The 12,072-nt window shown below is 29.7% G+C and overlaps 1 protein-coding gene across 1 annotated transcript in view; it reads right to left on the bottom strand.

Moving 5' to 3' along the window:
* The window catches only part of LOC122269664 (degenerin mec-10-like), a 44,862-nt gene extending 39,388 nt beyond the window's left edge, over positions 1-5,474 (bottom strand). Inside the window, exon 1 of the mRNA XM_043043810.2 lies at positions 5,290-5,474. The gene's annotated coding sequence lies outside the window, so the exon portion shown is untranslated. The remainder of the gene's footprint in view (positions 1-5,289) is intronic.
* Between the last annotated feature and the right edge of the window lie 6,598 nt (positions 5,475-12,072).

Below are 12,072 nucleotides of genomic sequence, written 5' to 3' on the forward strand. Positions count from 1 at the left end.
CAAAAATAAAACGCCCATTTCTAAGCAAACAGGGGAAAAAACTGCATTTTTTTTCAACAGGGAATTCGGGGAAATGTTTTAGGCGAAACGATTTTTTTTTCTTCTTTTTTACCGTCTACACTTGATTTCGTAGGAAAAATAAATTCGTCTTAAAATGAAAATCAAAAATTACAATCTTATATTTGTTCTGTCATGTTCTTAGGGCATTGGGAAATTTCAAGAAAGAACAAAAAATAATAATAAAATTAAGTTCATTTCCAAATGTTTTTAATAATTTTTGTTGCTGTCTATATAAGAAATTTTAAATCCATAAGTCCCACGGCTCTTTATTGCCTTTGAGATAAGCAAATAGTAGTGGAAACATTTTTTACTGCTTTATATAATCTCCAGAAAAGACTCCCTTATCAGAAATAAAAACTATATATATNCACAAAAAACATATTTTAAACTAATTTTAATGACTGTGAAATAGAAAAAAAAATTAATTTCCAAACTCTTACATATCCCGTTTTAGCATACTTGGGTTGGATAAAACGGGATAGGGTTTACAATTTTTAATTTTTTGCATATATATAAATATAAAATTCGTATATGTAAATAATATTCTTTATATAAATGTATAAATAAAAGCATAGTTATAAAAATATGTAATTAAAGTATAAATATAAAAGTATAGCTAAGAAAATTCCTTGTTTAAAAAATAATAAAAGGAAACAGTTAGAGAATGTATATTTTTCATCTGTGCCATAAAAAGCCCCAGACACTCTTCTTATGAATCATAAGTAAAAACTAAAATATGTACAAAAAATTAAAGATGTCTCAACGGGATTTGCTTTCATTTTCCAGATTATAATAAAATATTATATATAAGAAAAAAATATAGTAGCATCTATGAGGAAAAAATTTAAGAACGTCTGCAAGAAGAAAAAAACATATTGGAGTTTCTAAAGCCAAACTTTGAAAATCTGTTCACAATATAAATTGGGTAACTACGTGAGCAAGTTATAACATATATTAAGTATGATGCACGAAATATATTTTTAAGAAATACTATCTTAAAATATATTAAACTGTTATTACCTCTTCATAATCCTTATTTTTATTCTTTATAATGTGTCAAATATTAACTTGCTTTATATTAAAGATAAGTTATTTTTCAATTTACCTTCAAAGTAACAAAGATTTAAGGCTTGATGTGGATTACAAATACCCAAGCAGTTAATTATAAAGTTTACAAAAAATATAAACTGAAAGTTTATGCTCTAAAGATCATAATGTCTCGTTAACTTTGATTTTATTAAAGAGCTTAAAAATAAGCTTTGATCATAAATCTTACTCTACTTCCATTGGTAAACTACTGCTACTACTGAAAACTACTACTTTGGGAATACTAATTTGCTTATCATCAGTACAGTTGGAAAAAGGAAATTCGACGATAGTTAATTCATAATAAGATATTATACAAAACTATTAGCACTATAATTTGTACGTGTTCAATTTCTATTTAAAAGAATTATCTTTTTTCTTCTAACAATAAATTTTTTTTGTTTGCAAAGTACGGTGTTAGAAATTTCTCGGAAAAAACAAGTAGATAACAATTTATTTAATTATTATTTTATTATATTCAATCAAAACTTTCAAATGACCATAAAAAATGGTATTCATAAACTGTTGATTGTGGAGAAAAAATATTTATTGACTATTTTCATCTAAATATGGTTAACCAACTATACTTTTATGCCACCAAATAGGTTCCCAGCCAATGAGAATCGAGCACATGCTCTCCGAGAGCTGTAAACAAAGCCATAAGATAAGGATTGCGAATTCATATTTTTATTTTCCATCTTCGCCGACCAGGTGGCCGAGTGGTTAGCGTGTCTGACTGCGGAGCCATTGGCCGCGGGTTCGAATCTTGCTCAGGGCATGGATGTTTCTTTCCCTCTCTGCGTTTTATGTCCTTTCCTCTTTGTATGAATGTGACCCGCCCTATAAACTGGTTTGTGGTTGTGTGATGTGGGAGTCGCTGCTCCACCGCCGTGGCTTCGCCACAGGTGCCCACTGGGTAACGAAAAGAGAGTAAGCAGCTCTGGCATTTCTGTGGCCAATGGGACAATCCCCAAGTGCCCGCCATTAAAAGAAAAAAGAAAAAAAAATTCCATCTTCGGATGCCTAACATAACAGCGAATGCCTAATAATCTGATAGAAACAAGTATGTGGTATACATCTTATGAAGCCATTTAGTTCCTTGCAACTGGGTATATATATACTTTAATCGAGAAAATAATATATCAATCTCATGACGACAGTACAGGGGTTCAAATTCCAGCGTTGACAGAGCAATATTTCATTCATTCCTTTAACATTATTGGAATACGAAACTCTCATTCACACATAGATGTTAACAATATGTTTTGCACTAAAATGTATAGTATTTCTGATCTCTCACTAGTGTTGGCACTACTACATAAACTAATTAAGCCACATTTCACGGTTCACTTGACAAGGCTTAACTCATCCGCAACCTAACTCCAATGTCCATTGCCTAATACAATTAAACAACTAATTTTTTTCTGCGCAAACTTGGTCCAGAGCCAATGAGAATCGAGCTCACGTTCTTCGAAAGCTGGAGGCTAAGACATATAAGGATAACGAATTCATAATTTTATTTACAGTCAGTGGATACCTTCAACGAATTCCTAATAATTTTAAAGTAATAAGTTCGCAGTGAGCATCTTAGCCACTTAGTTTCTTGCAGCTGTATTCACACCTTATCCGGGAGGTAATCTGTCTATCTCAATACCGACTGAAGTTCGAATCCCAGCATTGACACCTGAAAATTTCACCATTCCTACAACACATGAGAAGCTTTTAGTGTCCTCAATGGGTGATCCTGGTCTTTTAAAATGTAAAACACTCATTCAAGTATGCATAATAGCACCACAGAACTACTTAACTCTATTATATAATAACTTATATTTCTTTCTCACTATGGATGAAACCACTAAATAAAGTAATTGAGCCACATTCCTTGGTTCATTGCAGAACATAACTCCAATATCCAGTTAAATTTCATTTTTATGAGTTTGAAACTACACTTCAAAACAGTATAGTTTTATATACAGGGTTTTTAACTACACCATTTGTAAGCAGTTTCAAACCCTTAAGGTTGCATAAATGTTCCTAAATGTAAACTGCACGGTTAATTTGATGGACAGTTTGCTACCGGTTATTTTACTGTAGTTTTAGGGTAAAATTCTAACAACTAAATATTTTAAGTATAAAAAAATGAAAGAAAGAAAGAAAATAGTTTTTTAGACTTTTCATTTCTAAATTTCTTTTATCTAAAACAGCTATTTTATGTTTAATATGTTTTGGAGCGCAATCATTGATCTTGTATAATTATTTTTTGTTAAAATGTCAACCATTGTAATTGTAAAATTTATATAAGTAAATATTAGCATACTCTCTGCGTTATGTGAGTATCAGGGGGTGACAGAATTATCTGATCTTTTGCTATATTAAAAAAAAGTATAACCTCAGCAGCTTTTGTATGTCAAACCAATTAACACATCTTTAAATATTGCGATCATAACTTTCTAACAACATTATTTTTATCCATATAAAATTGTCTAAGTCTACAGTACTGTGAACATCTTTTTTAATAGCAGTAATTTTTTTAAAAAATTTATAAGCAAAAATTATCTTTAATACTTGAATAAATGATTGAGTCAACAAATTTTCTATAACTGCACATAAAAAAATTGAAGTTCCGATGAAATGAGTAAAAATGTGTCCACCTTGTTTTATCTACTAAGAAACAAACTCAGAGGAATGACAGCTCAATGAGGGCCAAGGCCTACTATGCCCATCTCAATTTTCTGGATCAAATCAATTAACAACATTGGAGTGCAGAGGCGCATGTTCCGGTAGTGTAGTTAGCCGAACGCGAAACCTATAGTTTGCCTGCCACTCATTTTATCGATTCACTGAAAATATGAAAGGGTGAGTCAACCGTGACTGGTTTGAGATAAGAGCCCAAAACATGTGGTAAAGGAGCACGAAGATCTTTATTTTTAAACTAACCCACTATAATTTAAATTAACCCACTAATTAATTATAATAAGTATTATTTAAATTACTGACAGGTCTGCACGCAAAAAGTCGTATTTAACCTACAGTCTTCTCCGCAAAGCAAAACCTGTTTTTTCATATTATTAGTTATTGAAATGGTGTAATAGGGAGAAACATTCTTCCCGTTTTGCACATTTGTTAAACCGCCAGTGGGTTAATAAATTATTCAAAATAATAGTTGTAATTTGCTACATTTATTGCTGATCATCATATATGCCACAGTCAACGCAGTCCTCACACATTTCAGTAAAATTTTTCTTTTTCATTTTTTTAACTCGAAAGTACAATAAATTTAAAACTAAACTCACTGGTTTAGGCAATTTTATCAGTTAAAACAATCAGTCTTGAGACAATCATTATTATTTTCACATTAATAACAAAAGTAAACATTAATAAAAAGTAAGTTGTGGGCAAATAATTTTCTTAAAATATACTCTTATAAAAAATAAACATGTTATTAAAAAAAGGCTAACTGGCACTTAATCCTTTAAACCTAGTTCAATGTTTCCTTAAAAGGTCACATAAAATGTTAGAGGACATTTAAAACATGAAAAAAATAACGGAGATCATATTCGCAAATACACAACAACAGAATGCATGAATTTTTCATGAAGATACCCGCAAGCCCTTTTGTAAACATGGCTTCATACTGAGTTATTTAACTTTTCCGGACAGTTTTGTTTGCCCCTAAATATTATTAAAAAGAAAGTAACATATAATGTGGACATTCTGTTGACATAAAAACATTCTAAACTGAGTTCTAGTATTTTATTTTTTTTAAAAAAACTCTCAGTGTTATACTCAAACAGTAAATTTTTTCTTGGGTTTCACATTATCTAACATAAAGTCTTTGGAAGAACAAAGAGAACAAATTAAGTGAAAAAGTATTATTTTAACAATGCCTTAAAGTTTTTGTAATCGTAATAAAATTCTTCGATACTTTTGCCTTTTGGGAATCAAGAAACTGTAGGTTTGTGTGTTTTCTAACCATCATGTGTTAGAGATATTTTTCTTAAAAATTATCAGAATAACTTTACAAAAGAATAATATTCATCTCTAATTATGATACCTAGCATTTTTAATTAAGTTTAGACTAATTTATTGAATTGTTAAGTATGTGAAACGAATAATAACAAAAAAATTGAAGCAAAAACTTACTTGAAAATAAAAAAGTTAGAAAATATTTTGGTTACGGGATATATTTTGGTATACGACAGGTTTCGAGTGTACAAAACACGACGTTTTTCTCCTGGGGAACAGCATGTAAATCAACAGATTAGAAACAAGAAAAGATACTGTTTATCTACGATAGGTACTCTGACAGACATTCGTCTGGAGGTGTGGCGGTGACTATGGTAACGAGGTAAGATTATTTTAAGTAGGGGTGCGGGTCCCTGGTTGTTAAGACTGGTTTCGGCGGGAAAAAATTAGACCTCTTTCTTCGGTCTATTGTGTTAGCCCTGCCCAGGGACTAATATAGGGGATAAGGACATTTAACTTTCCCCGGGGGGGTTCAGAAAAGCAACACGCTTTTGACAGACCGGTTTTACGCACAAAAAGTGGCGTTCGCGTCGTTCCAGTGATTATTTTCTAACATCCCCGCCGTACCTTAGCATTGCGCGTAATCGATGTTGATCATTAAAAAGCAATTTAATTTAAATTCTAAAATTTTTTCATTTCCGTAAACCAGTATATTATTTTNACAATTAAATTTTAAAGCTCTTTTTTAATAAAAAATAAATATCTAAGGATAGAATTAATAGATTTTAAAAAAAAAATTTATCTTATTTTACGCGGAAATAATTGAAGTTTTTGATAAAATAATTATAATAAGACAAATGTTTAAAAAATTTAATTTTTATTGCAAAATTAAGTTGTAAAATGAAAAACAAAAATTTTGTTAATGTCATACAAAGTTCAAACAAAACCCATTTTAAAGTAAATCTCATTCTGAACAAAATAGTTTTTTAAAAAAAATGAATCGCAATTCCATAAAAAGTTATAGCTTTTTTCGCGAAACGCTGAACCGCAGCGCGCTCTGCCACTCCACTCCGCTGATCGCTCAATCGCGCTGTATCAGTTGATTTGGAGGGTATTTAAAAACCTCAACTAAAGTTTCGCAAAATAGCAGACATTATATTAAATAATAAATTTATAATTATAGGTGAATAATATTATGAATAATTAGTTATTTATAATTTATTTACATAACTTTTTGAGTTCAATCTTGGAACTAGAAGAATATATTTTATTTTTAACTATTTTATCAAAAACTTCAATTACTTCCGCGTAAAATGAGATACAATTTTTTAAAATCCATTTTTTCTATCCTTAAATATTAATTTTTTTAATTAAAAAGAGCTTTAAAATTTAATTGTTAACATCTTGTAAAATAAATTAAATAAAAAAAATCGTTTTGTGCTATTGTTTTGTATAATATATACTTTTCAAAAAACAACAAAAAATGTAAAAATTATGATATCAAATTTTGGGTGTAACCGCTATTAAAATGTTGACTCAATGACAAATTAAAATTGTTATTTCTATGTAATGATTGATAAATAGGATATGTGTGGAAGTTGTATAAAATTGTTTAAAGCAAGCTCAATGTTTTATTAATAAATAACTCATCTCTAAATTTATCATACATAGTAAATTGGATATTAAGAAAAAAATAAATTAGCTAATAAAAACTGTTAGTTATTTTTTTTAATAAATGGTAAGAAAAACTATACAGGTTACATTAAAATACAGGCAGTAAAGGTAAATGAAAAATAAAATGGGAGGGGAAGAAAACTGGCGAATCCACATGAGTAATGGCACAGGAAGGTAAATCAGAGCCAAATACATTTCCCTTTGCAATGCAGAATCAGGACATAACTGAGATCATTCACTAGAGAAGTTGATATAAATGAAACAAAAATCATGGAGAACAAGATAAGATGAATTTTATCAGCTAGTATTTTCCTTCAGCTCGCGCATTTTTATTTCGATTCGCGCGTGATTTGATTTGCTCTTTCCGTTGGCAACAGTGATTTTTCCTGTTTCAAGTTTTCATTAATTCAAATGGAACTATCCTGACGAAGAGCATCAAATTTTGGAGGTTCGAAACCAGATAATTTTATTTCCATTTTACTTACATAGAAAAAAAATTTTATTTATGTTCTAGATTCACAACTGTTTAAAAAAACCGTGACTGTATTTTTATTTATTTATATAAAATTAAACTCGTGTATACACTGAGATATTTGATCTTGTTGTACTATTAAATAAGTACACAAGAAATTTTTCAAAATCTACTCAGAAATGCTTAAAAAATGTATTTTAAGAATAAAAAAAGTTGAAATTAATGTTTCTAATTCTTGACGGAACTGTAAATTTTAAACTTAAAAATAAAAGATCTCTTTTTAATAAAAATATATCAGTTAATTTAATTCATTTTTCATCAACGTTTCTTGACATTAAGATAAAAAAATTATGTTTAAAACACTGAAGTTGCATTTTTGAAAAAATGATATCTATCAAAATTTTTAAAAAAAACTGTTTTCAATTTCCTGACTATAAATTAAAGTGGAATTGCTAAAATATATACATTCAAAATCTCCTGCACTTTGTTATTTTAACAATTTTGGGACATGTTGGTATAAAATTAAAATTACATTATAAAAATAATACCGGAAAATAAAGCATTTAATGTTTCAATATTACTTGCAGTGTAAAACTGGGGGGGGGGGAGATACCAACTCTTGTCTCATAAAAACAAATCGAGAAAAAGCAAACATTTCCTTCCAACTTAAATAAATTTGTCCTCATTTGTTTTAAGAAAAGTATTATGTTGAATCATAACATAACTGCCATTTTAAATCTTAACTATCTTATATTTTCTGATATAAATAACATCCACTTTGAGTCATAAAATATTTTTACTTTGGTGCATGAAAAACTTGCTCACTTAGTTCAAAATAATTTATTTCTTGTCAAAAATAACTTGAGTAATGAATAACTTTGACTTTTAATCATAAAAACTCTACATTTTCAGAAATTTATTGTTAGAAATTTCTCAGAAAAAGTGGTAAAATAACAATTTATTTAATTGATATTTTACAATATTCAAACAAAGTATTCAAAAACCATAAGAACAGTGAGAAAACTGTGAAAAAAAACCGTTTATTAACTGCTTTCACCAATTACTGCGAAACAACCAGAATTTTATCGCGCCAACTATGCACACCTAATTAAGCCACTTAGTTTTTTTGCAGCTGGGTACATATTACAACCGATAAGACTAATCTGTTATTCTCATGATCGACTTTGAGTCCCAATATCAACACCACAGTATACTCCCTTTATTCCCTTCACAACAAATGAAGAGATTCCAGTATCCTCCCCAATTATTGACCATGATTATTGGAATACGATACTCTCATTCACGAATAGATGACTACCCCATAAAGGTGTTCAATAGCAATAAAGCTGCTCAAATCAAATCAACCACAACCTATATCCTAATGCCTATAAATTAATGAAAATCTAGTTCCAATGTCCAGTTAAATATATTTTTTACGATTTTGTAACCATGCTAGTTGTAAATGGTTAAAAAAAACATGCAGCTTTGTATTTGTTACTGTATTGTTTTTAACTATAATAGTTTAAATTGTCTCAAAAGCATGAAGGTAAAAAAATTTCTTTATCGTAAACTTAACAATTTATTTAATAAACAGACTGCTACCGGTTGTTTTAATATAATTTAAGAAGGAAAATTCCAATGGTGTAAATAACTGCAACTTTGAATCATAAATAACTTCCACTTTGATTCATTAATAACAAGCGTTTTTTATCGTAAATGATTTTTTACTTGTGTCGTATATCAGTTTTGTTTTTAGGTCATGAATAACTTTCCTACTTACTTTAACATGTATTCATATGCTACTCTAAATTAACTTTAAATTAAATTGATTAAAGGCATAACATTTCCTTATAAGAAGAATTGGAAAATATTGTGATATACCGTGAAGTGTCGATATTTTCTGGCGATATTCAAATTCTTTCTAAAATTCAAACATTTTACTTGATTTAAATCAATGCAAAATATATTTTAAAGTGCAACCAATGAAACTATTAAAATGTAAACTTTTCCTATTTCCTACCTTCTTTTTTCTCTCTTTTTTCAGCATTATGTATCAAATAGAATTTTTCCAACTTAAATAATTCTTTTCACCCCTAAACTGGGACACTTTCTGGAAGTCTTTTCACAGTTTTCTTAGAAGGGAAAGTTTTTCCTGATTCCACATCTTGAATTACTAAAGTTGACACCTGTCTGGGGAGTGTCACTGATCCGGCAGTAATTTGAAAAAGAAAGGATTCAACTCAATTTTGCACACTCTTCGTAAATTTGTTCGAATGCTCTTGGTGACAAACTTTTCAGACTAGTCTTATCTCACCTTTTAACTTGTTTCAGAATCTGAAAGAAAGTATTTGTATAAGAAATTAATTTATTCTCAAGTTTTATTCTCAGCTTGCTTTCAATATTCGCGGAATGTTAAAAGTTTTTGAAGAGGTAAAATGTTCCATCACCTTTAAATCAAATTAGAAAGTTGGAAAGTTCGCGGTTTTAGTTTGACTCTAGAAAATAATTGGCTAAATATGCGTTTTTATATTATTCGTTAAGTTATGCCATAATAAAGATAAAGTTAAAAATAAAGATTCTTCTTCTTCGTCAGCACTACTGCCTAGTACAGACCAAGGCTTTCTCAATCAGCTGCCTCCAGACAGGGCAACTTTGAGCTACATTTCTCCACCTGTTTATTCCCAACAATTTTAAGTCCTTGTCAACACTGTCCAATCATCTTGTGGCTGGTCTCCCTCTTCTTCTACTTCCTTCAATTTTCGAAAAAGTAAGTTTTTTAACTAGGTCCAACTCTTCGAGTCGAAAAGCGTAGTCCAGCCATCTGATCCTGTATGGCACCCCAGTTTCATCATATAATTTAATGCGTTACCCTTAAAATATTAGGTAATCTATATCTATTGTATATCTCATGATTATATAAACTAAAAGTAAAGATTCACAAATCTATATATTTCAGTATTCAAAACTGCATAAAAGTTTCCATGCGTCATAGAAGCATCTTCTTTTAGAGGAAAATACTGAAAAGTGGCGACAGAAATGGCAAAAATAAGCTGTGCGAAGTAAATAAAATTCTTATAAAAGCAGAACAGAAACCGATTGATCTAGAAATTAAAAATCATAAATGGAAATGGATTGATCATGTTCTAAGTAAACATGAAAAATTTAAAGTAAAGCAAGTTTTGGATAGTATTCCTGAGGAAAATCGAAAAAGAGGAACACATAAAAATACTTGTTGCTGGATGATTGTAAATTAATTGAAAACAATAAGAAACACAGGGAGAGAGGATCTGGCCACAGAAGGATCTGGCCACAAATAGGGTGAGATGGAAAGCTGTGATAGACGCTCTATGCTCTAATTCGAAGAGAAAAGGAATATAAAGGGGGAGTAAATAAAATGTAAAAAGGCCCAGTTTTCAACAAATACTGCTCCACGAGCATATTTAATAAGATCAAAATTAAATTAATTGGGGTTTCCATTTTACCACGAGTGACACCTTAGAAGAAAAATCGCATCGATAACTTTCTAAATCTAAGAATTCTATATTTGATTTTTTTAAAAAATTTAAAAAGTAGCTAAAATTCCAAGAAATCTTAATTGAAGATCATTTTTTCACCTATCAAAAAACTTAATTTTTCTTATATGCTAAAATATCCTGTTGAGAGAAATAGGCAGTATTTATACCTTCATGGTTGAGTCACCTTGGATAATAAAGCAATTTATAGAATTTCACACGAATGTGTTTATTTTATATCGGAAAAAACCAAAACCAGCTCCAAAATTTTAATTAAATGTAGATATTAATTTCATCAAATAACAAGAAATAAACTATTTATCTATTCCACAATAGCGTTGGTAAAAAATAACGAATTCAGCTATTACTATTCAAATTTGTATTTCTTCGTCCAATTTAGATTATTTTTGAAGCTAAAAAATACATCGTTTGCAAGTTACGCTTCCGAGAAACCATTTTTCTGAAGCAATGAGAACATTTCTTGTTTTAACAACAGATGTAGATGCCGCACCGCTTACATATAAAGTTGTGATTCTTAATTTTTATTTTTTCACCGTCATGTTCTTTCATTCGATTGATGGAACAACTAGTGTATTTTATTTCCTTTGACTAACTCCTTTTTATTGGCTTATTCAGTTTTTTTTTTACCTTTATTTTATTTACGCAGCTAATTTGTAATGTTTCTATCACCTTTTTTCGGATGTAAAACTGCAAGCGATGCTCCAATGTGCCGTGTCCAAAAGTTGATTGATGGATTTCGAAAGTCAGACGAAAAAATGAAATTGCGATAAAAAAATATATGCTAAGCGGAGAATGTATTATGCTTGGAAAACTAGGTAATTTCAGTTCACTAAATTGATCTTTCAGTTAAACTTTCCGCCAATAGGTAGCTGTAGCAGAATAGGAATAACTACAAGTAATATGAAAATGTTGTCGATGAATAAATATTTTAAGTTTCTGAGTTTCTTGCTTTATTTTTAGAAGATTTTTCTGTTTTCACTGTAAACTAATTTGCATTTCTTAGATACATATTATGTAGGGGAAACTATTGACGAGAAAATTAGCAAAATATGCAATTTGGTAGGTTGAACATCTTGAGTAACCCAAGCATAATGCCGCAAACATTCCATTCGTTTTTCATTGATCTTGAAATCCATTTTTAAAATTCAAACTTTGTCCAAATCACCATAATTTTAGCTTTATGCAAGATAAGAAAATTCTATATGTGTCAAAACACGGAACAATTACGATCTGTCGAATCCGTCTACTTATTAGCATATCTAAGGCCATTAAGATTGGATC

This window comes from Parasteatoda tepidariorum, chromosome 8 (genome assembly GCF_043381705.1).
Source record: "Parasteatoda tepidariorum isolate YZ-2023 chromosome 8, CAS_Ptep_4.0, whole genome shotgun sequence".
Taxonomy (NCBI): Eukaryota; Metazoa; Arthropoda; class Arachnida; order Araneae; family Theridiidae; genus Parasteatoda; species Parasteatoda tepidariorum.